This window comes from Aythya ferina (assembly GCF_964211825.1).
Source record: "Aythya ferina genome assembly, chromosome: 6".
In the NCBI taxonomy this organism is placed as follows: domain Eukaryota; kingdom Metazoa; phylum Chordata; class Aves; order Anseriformes; family Anatidae; genus Aythya; species Aythya ferina.
Window position 1 is genome coordinate 27,356,738 of NC_140303.1, and position 13,731 is coordinate 27,370,468.

The 13,731-nt window shown below is 43.8% G+C and overlaps 1 protein-coding gene across 9 annotated transcripts in view; it reads left to right on the forward strand.

The window, feature by feature from the left end:
* Positions 1-13,731, forward strand: part of SEMA5B (semaphorin 5B) — a 260,702-nt gene that overhangs the window by 201,487 nt on the left and 45,484 nt on the right. The window lies entirely within an intron of this gene.

Consider the following 13,731-nt stretch of genomic DNA (forward strand, 5'->3'; position numbering starts at 1 on the left):
CACCAGGGAAACGCATTCTAGTCTGATTTGGTGTAGAATGCCTTTTTTCATCACTACAAGACAAAAGACACTGTTGAAAGTGCATCTCCTGATATATACGTTCATGACAGGCACAGTGAGAATAAGCAATATTTTTTTTTTGTAAATATTAATTAATTTTAATCAGAAATTAATTGTATTTTTACCAAGGAAGGACTGGCAGTATTTACTTTATTATTATTATTATTGCTATTTTTTATCTTGACATTTCACTGTTGATTTTATTAGCTCCATGTGTTTTGCTGGCTGTAGGGCTGCAGGTTTCTGAATTTGGGTTGCAGCCAGCCTATTCTTGCTTATCTGAGCGATTACCTCTCAAACATCTGATGAGGCAGGGCTGGGCTGCATGGCCACTTCTCATTGCTTTTGGAACCCAATAGCTCATTTCAAGTAAGTGTGACACCGCCTACACCTGGATAGATTCTGTGTCTTGATTGCACCTTTTAAAGGGAGTAGGAAAAAAGTTTTTAATTGTCAGCACTGGCTCCAGAGCAGTTCTCCACCCAGAAATGAGTGCAGAAGGCTTTTGGAACTGAACAATATCCCCATTTTTAGCAGGTGAACCAGTGTGATACCAACTGATTGAGACATATGCTCCCTGAGAGTGTAGTGGGGTTTGCTGTGGGTAATTGCATGTCTACATCTCTAAAAACACTCTTCCCTCTCCTCTCATGCCTTTGCCCTGCTCTTCTTGATGAGAGTTTTGTCTGAAACTGATGTCCTCTGTGCTAGACAAGAGGAAGGAATTTGCTAGCACTGTCTAAATGGACTCCTTTCATGGCCTAGTGCAAGATGTCCCTGTTCTCTGGCCAAAAAAAATGATACAGAAAATGTCACCATCATTTTATTTTCAAAAAGTAGAGTTTATCTATCAGCTTGTACCAAATTCATGTCTGTCTAAATATAAAAATGCTAGCTCTTTCTGTTTTTGCTGAACCTCTTAATTATCCCTTTTGGAAAATGCAACTTGGTCATTACTGCAAGTTAGACTCAGAAGCGTTTAATGTGTAAAGGTTTAGCGGCTTATACAGAGAGCCTGACACCGAAGTGTTTAGTAAGAGAATCACAGCTGGAAAATACCATCCCATCCTTAGCCCTTAAAAGCAGAGATTTGAAAAGGTAGAACATAACAGCTGTCCTCTTCAGGCTGTCCTGGAGAGTTTCAGTTTCAGAATATTTATGTGTGTATACATATATATGATCCAGTTTCAAGAGAAATGAGTCCTTCCTTTTCTTTCTTTTCCTAATCTCGAGTTCAACTTTCCGGTAATTTATAGATCGTGTCCCAGTTTCAGCCTGTGTAAGTACTCTCTGTGACAGTTCCATTAAAGCTCAAATGGGTGCAGGTTTGCTCAACTGCCTAAAAAAGGAACAAGCAGGGAAAAAAACCAACAGTGGTTGGAGGGTGCCTCACAGGAGCACCATCTACTTAGGACCTGAGGGCCACAGCATCGTTGCCTGGTGGTAAAACTTGATTCCAGCACAACCAGTTTCATACTTGTAAGCAATGTAAGCCCATCACTGGTCTGTACCACGAGGTGTGGTCTTCAGACAGCATGGTGGGCTGCATACATTTGGCAATGTGAGAGGTCAGAATTTGCTGAATTCCAGTGCTGGCCAGTTGGTGTGCTTGTGGAGGTTGTGGAGGTTTGCTCCATGGCTGAGTCTTGTGGAGGGGCTGTGCGTTTGAAAGAAGGAGGAAAAAAAAAAAAGGAAGCTTAGGAAAGCCAAGGAGAGCTGGTATTTATTTATCTGTTTAAAAAGATGTTTGTGATATCATTATTAATTTTTAAGCTCAGCTTTTTCTGTAGGAAATTATTCAACTGAATTTTTTCAGCTGCAAATTTTGGAAACCTTTTTCCCCTTAGCATCCTGGCTACACAGGTGATAAGTCAACTTGCCCTCCTTTGTATTTCTTTCAATGTTGAACTATATCGAGAGGGATGTTTTAATTTCCTCCAGTGCATTCCACCTGGCATTTCTCCTGGGCTGTGATTTATTGCTTATTGTTGTGTCTATGCTTAATACGTGCCAATATACAGCCACCACGGGAGGAAGGGCTCCCACCCCTACAACACCCCCCGCTTACTTTTTTGTCATGCTGTGACTTCTGGACTGTCCTCCCTGAAAAGCTCTGGTTTCAGCAGTTTTTATAATCTAATTGTTTTGATGGGGGCTCTGGAAGCTTTGAGGTGAGGGAGAATTCGTGCCTCCCAGGCAGGAATACCACAACACTGTTTATTTTCTTTGGCTCTGCCTCACCTTATCAGGAAAACTTTGCAGCCTTTTACACCCCGGGGGTTGATGTGGGTTCCCGATTGCTGACTTAGAGCTCTTGCCTTCCCCCTGCCTTCTGCCTGCAACAGGCAATCATGTATCGAGGGGAAATTGATCCCAGAATCAATCCTGTCCAGCAATCGTTGCTGTTGTGTTGCTTTAAACCTTGGGGCTTGTTACCAAGGCTCAGAGAACGGGCAGAGGAAAAACCAGCAGCAAAGGGAAGAGATGGAAAGAGAAAAGGATTTCTGCCATCTCCTTTACTATTTCTTTATTGACACGGCACCAATTTAATCTCTTAAATGGTGACCAGTAGCTCAGCCCCATGTCTTGATGTAGTTCATTGACCCAATATATTTCTGGGTGTCTGAGCAGTGCTTTGTGTTTGCCTACTGACCTGTCTCAATCTGTCTTTTCAGAACAGCCAGTCTTAGCAGCAGGGCAACAGGAAGACATCTGTAATGTCAGCTGCCCAAATTTACAGGCTGGACTTGGCTGCAGGGACCTTGCTTGCGTGTGTGTTTTCCTATTGTGCTTCAGTATGCCGTTCCCCGCTCTTGCTGGAGAGTATTAGGAAAATGTCCAAAGCGAGCAAAACCTGCAAGCCCTTTGAACATGCAGTGTGTTTTGAAGGCTGCTTTGCTGGGTGGTAGCTTGGCTGTGCTTGCTGCTCGATTTTGCATGGCTTTGAAATCTTTTTCACCTCCCTGCAATTTTCAAATGAGCTTGGATTTTTACCTCAAGTTGCCCTCAAGCTTTGGGGAGGGATATTTGGAGAGCCAACATTGCTGCTTTGTCACTGACACCACCGTATCTCTAGAATGTATCTGAACAAAATCCTGGATGTGAATTGTGGAGGGGTGAGGACTACAGATCTGGAACATTATTTTCAGGTGGGGCCTATCTACAGGAATTGTTTAGTAGTATTTTCAAAGGGTAGGATGAGATTATTCATTTTAGGAATTGCAGTCAGACAGGTAGTAAAATGAAGCTGGCGGTTTAGGGAATATTTTGTGATCTGTTTGTACTGTCCCTTTGAAGCATCAGGGCCATGTGCCTCTGTGCGCCCTGAGGCTGGCCTCAGAGTGATATTGTAGCTGTTCCTTTATTACACATTCAAATGAGCAAAAGAAAGTGTTTGGGGTTGAGACCAGAGGGTTTCATAAATATTCTGCTCTCTCTCGTTCTCTGTCCTGAACAATTTCTCTTAATGCACTTAATGATGATACTCATTCTTTCCTTTTCCTTCTTCCAGTTTGCATGAAACCTGCAGGTTTGGGATGCAGTTTGGTTGCACAATGAGGTTTTGAGAACAGTTTGGATGGTCTGTCCTCTCCCTCTTGTGCAGTGCTCATGTGTGGGTATCCCATCAGGTTGTGTGAGCATTACCTTACGTCAACCTCGTGGCAGCGGAGATGCTCCTGCTTCTGAGGCCGTGTGGAGTGCCAGATCCTCTTGTGTGCAACTGTGACAGTCTGTCATTTGAACTCTGCCTGCTTTTTTGACCCTGTTCCAGGGAGTTTGCATTGAGTTATGCTGAGCTTTTGCCCTCCTACTTGGCCTAAATTCTGTTGTGCATCCCCTCTGGCCATGGTGCTTAATGCAAAGCTAGCAGAAATGACTCAGCTGACAAGTACTCTTATTTGCTGACTTGAGATCTGTGTGAGAAACAGAACTCACCTCTAAATAGCTCTGGAACAGTGATCAGACAACTAAGTACGTGTAGGTGAGTAACTCTTGAAATGGCTCCAGGGACTTTTTGGAAGAAAAGGGTCAGCAGCCTCAGTAATGAGGCAGAGTTTTTTGCCCTTTCTGCCTTTTGTACCCGCCTTCCAAAGTGCAGAACAGGAATTCCAAACAAGGTCCTTGTACCACTTCCATACCACCCTTTAAGGGATCTGAGCTATCACCTGGGGCGTTGCTGTGGTGTTTACTGTTGTTGCTATTTCCTTCTTTTTTTACTCCTTGCATGGTACAAAATCCTTTGTAACAAAAGAATGAAGCATTTGAGTTTAGGACTGCAAAAACAGACTTTCAAAAGTACCAGATTTCAGGAGTGAAAATATTGGGGAACTTAACTGGATGAATAATACAGTCTGGGAAGAGACCTTAATATTTGCAACTTTCAGGGAAAGAGTGAATTGAATATGGGCTGGAAATCCTGACCTGTTCATCAGAGTGACGATAGTTCCTCCAAGGACAAACAAGTAACGATCATTGGGTAAAAAACATGGGAGAGAAAATGGTAAAAGTGGTAGGGGAGGAAATGAAGACTGTTGTTCAGTGCAGCCCAGCAACCAGCAGATCACTGAGGTGACGTTGATGCTTTATTATTAATCAAAGAACTTGAACTTCCATCCTCTTCTTCTGAGCTGAGGCTGGCCCAGATTTTGTTTTGAAAATATCTCCTGGAAAGTTTTAAAAAATATCTAGCACATTGAACATCCTTTTAGAAATAGAGGCAGAAGGAAAGGTAAGATCCTGTGAAAATGTTGTTATAAAGCTTAATCGCTGATTTCCATCTGATTTGGCTGATTTGGCCTCTCCAAGGTTAAGGAAATTAGCTAATTATTGTGCCACCAATAGTTCTGCAAAGCTTTGGGAGGCTTCATAGGCAGACAGGAGAGTATTCACCCCAAGCTTTTGTCATCTCCAGTACCCAATAATACATCAGAATAAATCACTAAACATCTGGTTTGGCATTCTGGTTGCATTTAAGTAAATAGCAAGACTCCCACTGACAGAGAACGGAGACATCATACAGAACCATGATCACTAAAGCTCTTGGAAAGAATAAAGTTTGGTAGATGAAATGGATTTGTGTTCTTTAAATAGAAGGGCAAAATTATACCATTTTCTCTATCCTGAAAACACATTTGCATCTGCTGTAGCAGGCAATTACTCCCATTTTCTTTAATGTAGCTACTTATATATGTAAAGCTAAGCACATCCATACTATTTGCAGGATCTGGACCTCTAAGTTTGGAAGGGATGGCACAGGTCTAAGGAGAGTGATTGAAGAGCTTCATTTGAACAGTCTGTGAAAGGGAGGTGGCCATGTGTGTCTGAAACTGGGAAAAAAGGTGGCAAGGGTAAGCAGTAAGGCAGCGAGCAGGGGCATGTTTCCAGTGCGATGCCAGAGAGATTGGTTTTCAGTTTCATCTTATTTGACATTATCTTTAATGGCATGGAAGAAGAAAATAGCATACTTTGTAGATGGCATTTAAGTACGAGGGAATCACAAATCGCAGTGAGGAGGGAAATGCAGTGTGGTGCCGGGAGGGAAACGAGCACCAGGCTGTTTGAGGAATAAGCCTGTGCTGAGATCGCTGGTGCTCGCATTACTGAGAAGGAGAGGACACAGAATTAAGGAGTGGAAGGGCCCTGCTCAGAACCAAATGAATTATTACAGTTTTTCCCATTCGTATTAAATACACAACCCAACAGTAAGCTTTACATTCATTTTAAGCTGTCTGCATAATTTCTGGGCTCTCACTTTTAGCTCTGAACGATACAAATGGCCCTGAATGAATGGTACTGTGGTAGAAAGAAAACCAAGCAATAGCAGGAGTCTGGGGCTGTTCAACTGCTGAAACAGATGAAGGTCACTTCAGAAATTGCCAGGTAAAGTCAGATAATTTCAGGGCTTCTGCCTCTTTACTGTCACGACTAGGTTGCAGATTTGTTGGGGTTTGCTTTGGAGTTGCTGAGAGGGAGGGAAAAGCAGGGAGGTTGAATGTGCTGAGGGCTTTTGTTTGCTCCTTATTTTTCAAGCATAGTGCCCAGGTGATTTGCTCACAAAATCAGGAGCGGTTTAGAATATGGATCCTATGCAGGACCTCTAGCAGACTGGCTTGAGGCCAACTCAGATCAATGATGTCTAAAAGTCATTACCATCTGATACCTGCTAGGTGGGCTGTGTGAAATTAGTTTCAACACAGCGGCGACTGACAGCAAAACAGGTAGTTTTCTTGGAATACATAATGTTAAGATGACATTGATGCTACTGTTATACAAACAAGATTAATAACTGAAGCTTCCAGCAAGCCCCAGGGCAGATATCCATTGCTTCTGTCAATTCTTGCAATTTGCTACTATTAGGTCATGAGATTTGTATTCTAGGCAGTGGTCGTATTCAGCAGCGTGGCTCCTGATGTCTACTGCCTGCCATGGCTGCTTTGCTTTCGTGTCTCAAGCTTCCAGCCTGCGTTTACGGTGTAAAACACAGAGGTACTACAGAAGTCCGGTGTTCCTGCCAGTTGACCGTATCGCTACAGAGGCGTCATCAACTTTTTATTAGGAGATGTGCTGTTTTACCTCTTTGGGGAGGACAATCTGGACCTAGAGCAAATTTGTTGTTGCTGCTGTTTTAAGTATAAAATATAAATACCTGTAAGTGCATAAAATATGTATGGGTGGTAGAAAAACATATCGTTGTACTTGTCGGGTGTCTTTTACATGTCAGAACACCAAAATGCTATAGATCTGTGGGAACACTCCAGTCTGCACGTGGGTAGGGCTGGATTTCGAGAATATCCATGTAATTAAGCAATGCTGTCTCTTGCTAAAAAGTGGAGTTGATGTTGTTTGGTGGCGTTTTTGTAGCTACATGGGAAAAAACGATGGAGACTACATTGGCAGGGCCATTTTGCCCCTTACACGGTGTTGAAATAGCCCAGCATTAGCGAAGGGATGTTAGATCCTCAGAGTTGCAGTAGGTAGTCTAATATTTATTTGTCTTTTCTAACATACATTAACATACAAAGAGTCTGTTGAATCTATATCTTGTTGAGCAGAAAATAATTACCCAGAGCTTAACAAAATCCAACTTTCACAAAGGAGCTGCTTGAATATGGATTATTTTTTGCAGCCTGGGTGATAACTGTAGACTTCTATTATCACTTAAATTTCTTTCTAAGTTTTCTGCCTTTGCAGTTTTCTTTCCCTTCCTAAGTTGCCATTTTAGCATTACTTATGTCCTTAAATCATCAGCATCTTCTAGAGGCTACATAAAGCACCTGTCCGTCCCCTTAACAGGAGATTTGCTCATCTAAAGCACCCTTCTTCCCGGATCCACCTACAGCGCCAGAGTAGAGGAATTTGCCATGTTCACCCAGATCTGCAACCACAAAGCAGAAACGCAGGAGCAGAGCACATCTTAGCATGACAGCTGCCTTCAGACACTGACTGACACAGGGCAGAGAGAGGGAATAACACTTGAGTGCACTGATTTGCCCAAGCTGCCTTTCCAAAGGATGTCTGCTCCACTCTGCTTTCTGCCATATGGCAGCCCTGAGGGGCATGTTTTCTTAAGGCTCCAAAGCCTGCTGAGGCTAGGAAATGGCTGTGCTTCACAACCCAGACAAACATGCCCCGCATTCAGGAATTCCTTCTGGCTATTCCTTTCATTAGGACTTTAATAGTAGCCGAGTCTTCTTGTGGATGACTGATCCCATCGCTGGTCATCAGTGGCCCTCTGTACTTCTGTTTTTGTTAGAGGTCAGTTTTGTTTGGCACAGTGACAAGAGTGTCTTTCAGATAGTGTTTATGGAGCAATGCTTATTCATTTTTTTTAATAACCTGTTTTACTGATGTAAACATAAATCCAGATTTAATCAGAATTTTTTTGGGGATGACATTAATCTTCATATTTGAATAAGTGCAATGTTGTTTTATTTCACAGCTTTAAAAATAAAAATAAACACCTAACCAATAAAGAAGTCACTGTTGCTAAAAGATGATGGAATGGGATGTCAGAAAGCAAGAAATTGAACAGTTTGTTGTGTAAACTGTACGAGGCCATAATCTATAAACTGCAATCGATTAAAGAGATATTGAAAACAGTGAGGCAGGAGGTGGAAACTAGCAAGCCAAGGTCCCTGACATGGAAAGGAAAATGAAATGAAACTGCCTATGAAAATCCTATGTCTGTGCATTTTTCCTTTCAAATAAGCTACATGTGCTTGGCTCATAAATGCACCTCAGTTCTAGAGGTTGTTTTACACCATGGCTTTAATCTCTGCATTCAAACAAATCATGTGCAGAGCACCAGGCACCGATGCTAAGCATGTGTGGGTGATAAATTGCATACACATACAGCACACGGACGCTCCAGACTCTCTGTGTCCAGTATCAAACACCAAAGTGTCCGGTATCAAATGTCAAAATACCGAGCCCTCGCTCTTTAGAGGAACATCAGCCAAAGCCCTCGTGGTGGTGGTACCTATGTTCTTCCTGAGCAGCGCCCTGTTCTGCAAATAATGGCTTTTGAAGTCTGTGGCTAGAAGTCTTGAGCAAAGAGCAGTAGCAGCTGGCACAGAATATGTTGCGTTCACCAGCTGAGAAATGAAGCTGCTGCTTGACCAGCGCCTGACTAAAGCAGCTCAGTTCCACTTGGCTTCTCTTCTCAGTGGGGAAAGATAATGGATTTGCACAGATCACTAGCTCATCTCTGCAGTTTGAATTTTTAAAGGTGTCAAAATTAGGGGGATTGTTTGAAGGTCTGGTGCTTTTTTCCCTTTCTAATCTTATTTTCTTAAGCCACGAACATCCTTTTGATTCTTATTCCTCTCTTTTCATGCCATCTGGCTTTAGGGAAGACAGAAGTCCACTCTCCCTTGCATGGGCTATTGAGGCTGTCAGTAATTATGATTTGGTTGGCTGGAAGCTAATATGATTATTTCCATCGTTCAGCCCCTCCGCAGGTTGATAGCAATGGGACAGTAAGCTAACCTTGTCAGGAAATGCCTGTCTGCCAAACAGCCTCATGCTCGCAACTAAGTGACAGAGCTAAAACCCCCATATTGCTTGCAGGGTGCTCTTCCCTCAGAGCTACCTGCTGAAAGAGTGGAGCAAACCAATGTGGAATTGTGGGATCTTACTCCCCCAAAAGAGCAAGGTGAGCACATGCTGATCATGCTCCTGAGGTGCTGAGCATGGACGAGCATAGTTTGCTCAGTGCTTTGCAGGATCAAGCCTATAAATGTTTACACTGCATTATTCAGTTTGTGGCACTACTATCTCTGTGCCTCTAATCAACTAACTGGTGATGCCCATGGGATTTCAAAGGTCTAGGTGCAAAATGACAGCTGTTGTATCACCCTGGCAATTATGATGTTCACCGCTGGTTCCAAAAATCATCAGCAAAGATGCAGAACCCTCTCGTGGCATGATGGTAAGGTTTTGTTAGAAAATTACAGTTTGGGACGGGAGCTTCTCAGTCTCTGGGTCTACAGACTGCCTCTGCAGCTCATGACGTCCTGTCACTTCATTCCTAATTGCTCTTAGTCATCAAAAAGTAGTGAGAAAGAGGTAAATACAGAGAGAGGGAACAAAAGTGGGAGGGTATGTGCATCCTGGCAGATGAGAAAAGCACAGTCCTTTAGTGCGAGTGCTCCGGGTGACAACTCCTTGGCTGTTGGTACCAAATGGCATGTTTGTGTGTAAGAGTGGGAAGAAGCTTTAGTAATCCTTTCCTTTGGTCTGCTGAAGACTAATCTCTTGGGTCTGGTTCTATTGATTTGATGATCCATTTATTACACAGTCTAAAGCTTTTTAGCTCTCAGGGTAAAACAACCAAAAGAGGAAGTTATCTAGACCCAGAGCAAATTGAAGAGGGAATCAGAAACTTTTGAACTACAGACATTTAAGTTTTAATGAAGATTTTGAAAGAAGATGTCTTCCAGGCTATTACAAAAAAAGTTTCCAAATCCTTGTGTTATTTAGCTTATCAGAAGGCTGCTGTTGCTTTGCAGTGCATGTGCTCAATGATCTGTCATTATTGTTTCTTTGGACACATCTAGCTCACTTTAAAAGAAAGAAGAAAAAAAAAAAGGAAAAAAAAAAAAAAAAAAGATGAAATCGGTGATGCCTGGTTTTTGGTGGGTAGGTGAGCAGCTCCCACAGTGATCTGAGCAGAGACCTCCTTGTCTGGCCGTGCACCTCCTTACAGGGTGCTGAGCGGCACTTCCCGAAGAAGCTGAAGTTGTAGCTGCTGCAGCAATGTCACGTGCCTGGAGTGGGGAGCAGAGTTGGGATTAGGACCCAAGACAGGGTCTCAGCAGGGATGTGTGAGAGGAAGGAACCTTCAGAGACCCCCTGGGATGGCGCTAGGAGGACCTCTGTTTTATCCATGACCCATTCCTGTTTTAGGAGGATGAGGTTTGCCACCAAGGTACTGGGCCCACCCCGCAGCCACACACGAAGAGCCTCTGCCTCTCAAGTGCCTCCCAGTTTCCTACCTCTGCTTTTGGGTCCCCTTCATCTTCTCTTCCCTGTTCCCTTTGCTTGTTCCTCTAAGGAATGGGAATACTGATGGAGATATTGACATGGCCTCATGCCTTACATGTCTCCAAGTAGCCCTTGGGGCACAGGGAAGCAAAAATGTGCTTCTCCCTTCCTTCATGAAGCTGTGACTCTTCTTGAGGAGATGTTGGGCAGGATCAGAGTCTCAGCAGCAGAAGCCTTTTTGCAGCAAATGCTGTTAGTGAAGGCTCAGCACAGCCAGGCTTGAGAGGCCCCGTAAAAACTCTTTTGAGCCATAGCTAAGAGTTTCCATTGACTTCAGAGCACCGTGCTTTCTTGCCCCACTTGCACAGTGATAATCCTTTGTGTTATCCCCGGTGACTGCGGTAAAAATGATTGCAATAGCCAACACCAGGGAGGCTTACAGCTCCCAAACAGCAGGCAGCAGGTGAGCTCTTATGAGTAAGATCTTATTTTCATGCAAATGTCCTTAGTAAGTGAGAATAAGGAACCGGAGAAAAAATAGCTTGAATAGGAGATACAAATGGAATTGTTTTTCAATTGAGTGTTTTCAGTGTATGCCATTATGCCTCAGATGAGACATTTATTGCAAGGCAATGAATTAAAGTGAATCGCTAGTGGTAGTAATGCTCTGTCATAATAAATCCAACCTCTTAGATATCCGTCAAGAGGTATTCTCCCGGGTCCTCACTGAATGCACTACAGCTACTAGATGGCCAGAGGGGAACTGGGGGCACGGACCGTGTGGTATCATCACCATCTCCCTTCCACAAACATCCTACTTTGTGGGATTTCATTAACTAAGTCATTAGCATTAATATAGCCAGTGTTAACCTGCCACGCTCGGGTAGTCTTTTGGGATAATGGGTTCCCTCTACCTGTGTGAATTATGAAGGGAAATGATACCGTGTCATTAGTTCCCAGGGGCATTCCTAGCCTGCCACTGAGATAACCTTGATGCAGATTTCACTGCTGAAGGCTCTATGTATGGTATGAAATTCTGGCCCCAGTGAGCCAATGGCTCAAGTCCCATGGACTTTGAAACATCAGAATTTCATTACAGCCTGGTAACTCCTTTGTATCTTATTTCTAGGTATATACATAGCGCCCTGCGTGACTTTGGGTCCCCAGGCCTGTGTGAGACCTTTTGGCAGTATCATAACATGAAATGGTATTTACACATAAACATTTCAATTTATTTTGTGTTCTGCACATAGGGAAATACCTTGATATCTTTCTATTTTCCACGCCACAGTGCCTGATTTACTAAGAATGACAACGCATTTGTGAAGCACTTTGATCTGTGTGTGCATGCATACATATGTATGCCTTTTGGTGTGTGCTTGCTGTTGTGGTTTTATCACTTAATGACATAAATAGGGACATATATTCTAAAGATATTGTAAAGATATAAATTAGGGTGGGTTTTGAAGTGTTCACTTAAAGTACTTGCCAGAAATGTTCTCTTAAAGTAATGCACATTGTGATGCTTTTCCTGCTTACAAAAGGAAAAAAATGGAGCAAATTGTGTGTAAGTAAATAACATTCCTCCTCACCCCTAAGTGTACTGCTGTCAGTTGATATAATAGGTTTCTTGCCAGAGTTGAGGCAGATGAGTGGGCTCTGAATCCTGAAGGGAGGCAGACAGCATAGCTATTTTGTTTTTAGATTTCAAATGGTTTTGAGGGCCTGCCGTCAGATGGAGAGAAGTCCCGGTCTTTGATGGTTGTTAAATTACAGAGTGCACGTTTTGACAACTCAGCAGAGCCCAGGCTCTGCCTGGATGGCAGCAGCAGCAGGGGAAGGATCCATTACACCCAGCATCCAGGGAGCGGAGGCGGCTGGAGCTCCCTGCTCCCAGGGCCAGGCTTTGGCCAGAGCCGGGCATTGCGGACTTCCAGTGGCTCTGCAGCTCCCTCGCCTGTGCCCATCAGCTGGGGCCCAGTGCTGGTGGCTGGGGCAGGCAGGCTGAGCCTCCCCAGTGCTCCATCAGGGACCTGCAGCCCACTGCTCGCAGCCAGGAGCAGCACATTAGCTGCATGACAGACATTACGAATAGCGCCGGCAAAGTGGTCAGTGCCTAACCGGGATATATTGCAGCCTGCAGAGCGGCTGAGGGCTGCAGCACAGAACATATGGAGATTATTTCCTGAATTTATGCAGCACATGTTTTCCTATAAATTAAATTCAGAGAAAATGTGTATCATAATAGGGTGATGCTCACAACAGCCTTCCCTGTTATGAATTACAATGACCTCTCTCTGCTCGCTGGGCGCCCAGCAAAATGGCCTCATGCAGTTGGAAACAATAGCGTGTACTCGGTGTCAGGGTCTGAAAGCGTGACCAAAAGCCTCTGTAACTAAAAGCCCAGGCTTTCTTCTTTCCTTATTTTTTCCCCATCGCTTTTCTCATTGTTATTCTTCTCTCTAGGAGCTGCACAGCTCCCTCCTGAAGTGCTGGTACCTAGAGGGTGGGCAGGTGCCCCTGTGGCTGCTCAGTCACTGACTCGGTGCCGACCTTGCCAAGGGGCTGCTGCATGGCGGGGGCAGATCTGTGCGTGGGGGCAGCCCCACGGCGTGGACGGGGGCAGTGTGGGATGCCAGTAGGACCAGGGTGCCTCACCAGAGTAATCAACAAAACAGCACATGTCCCTTCTGCGTCCTTGGACTGGGGATACGGAGTCTTTTCTAAGCAAATATTTGATGTTCTGTTGCCTGGGGCTGGGACAAAATCATCTTTGCCTTTTCCTTGGGTGTTTTTAAGCAGTTGAAGGAAAAATGTAGTAGACAGTCCTTGTAACTACCTTCCTAAAGCATGAAAGATAAAGTTATGCTCCTTACAGCTCACTGTGTGAAATCTTTAGTAGAGGAAATGTCTTTCTGCAATGTAGGAGCAAACCGAGAACTTGTAATTAAAATATAAATATATACACATGTATATATACGTGTGTGTATATATATATATATATAAAGCAATGGGTACCAGACATCAAAACAATCAAGGGTTTGCTTTGGGGCAAATGGCTCTGGAGTCGGTGCAGGCTGATGGAGCATTTTCAGCTGTGCTTAAGGGACATGCTTTTTCATTTGTGGCTGATTACAGACTAATAGGATTTCAAAGATTTCTGGGAGGGAGCTGTTCACATCTCAT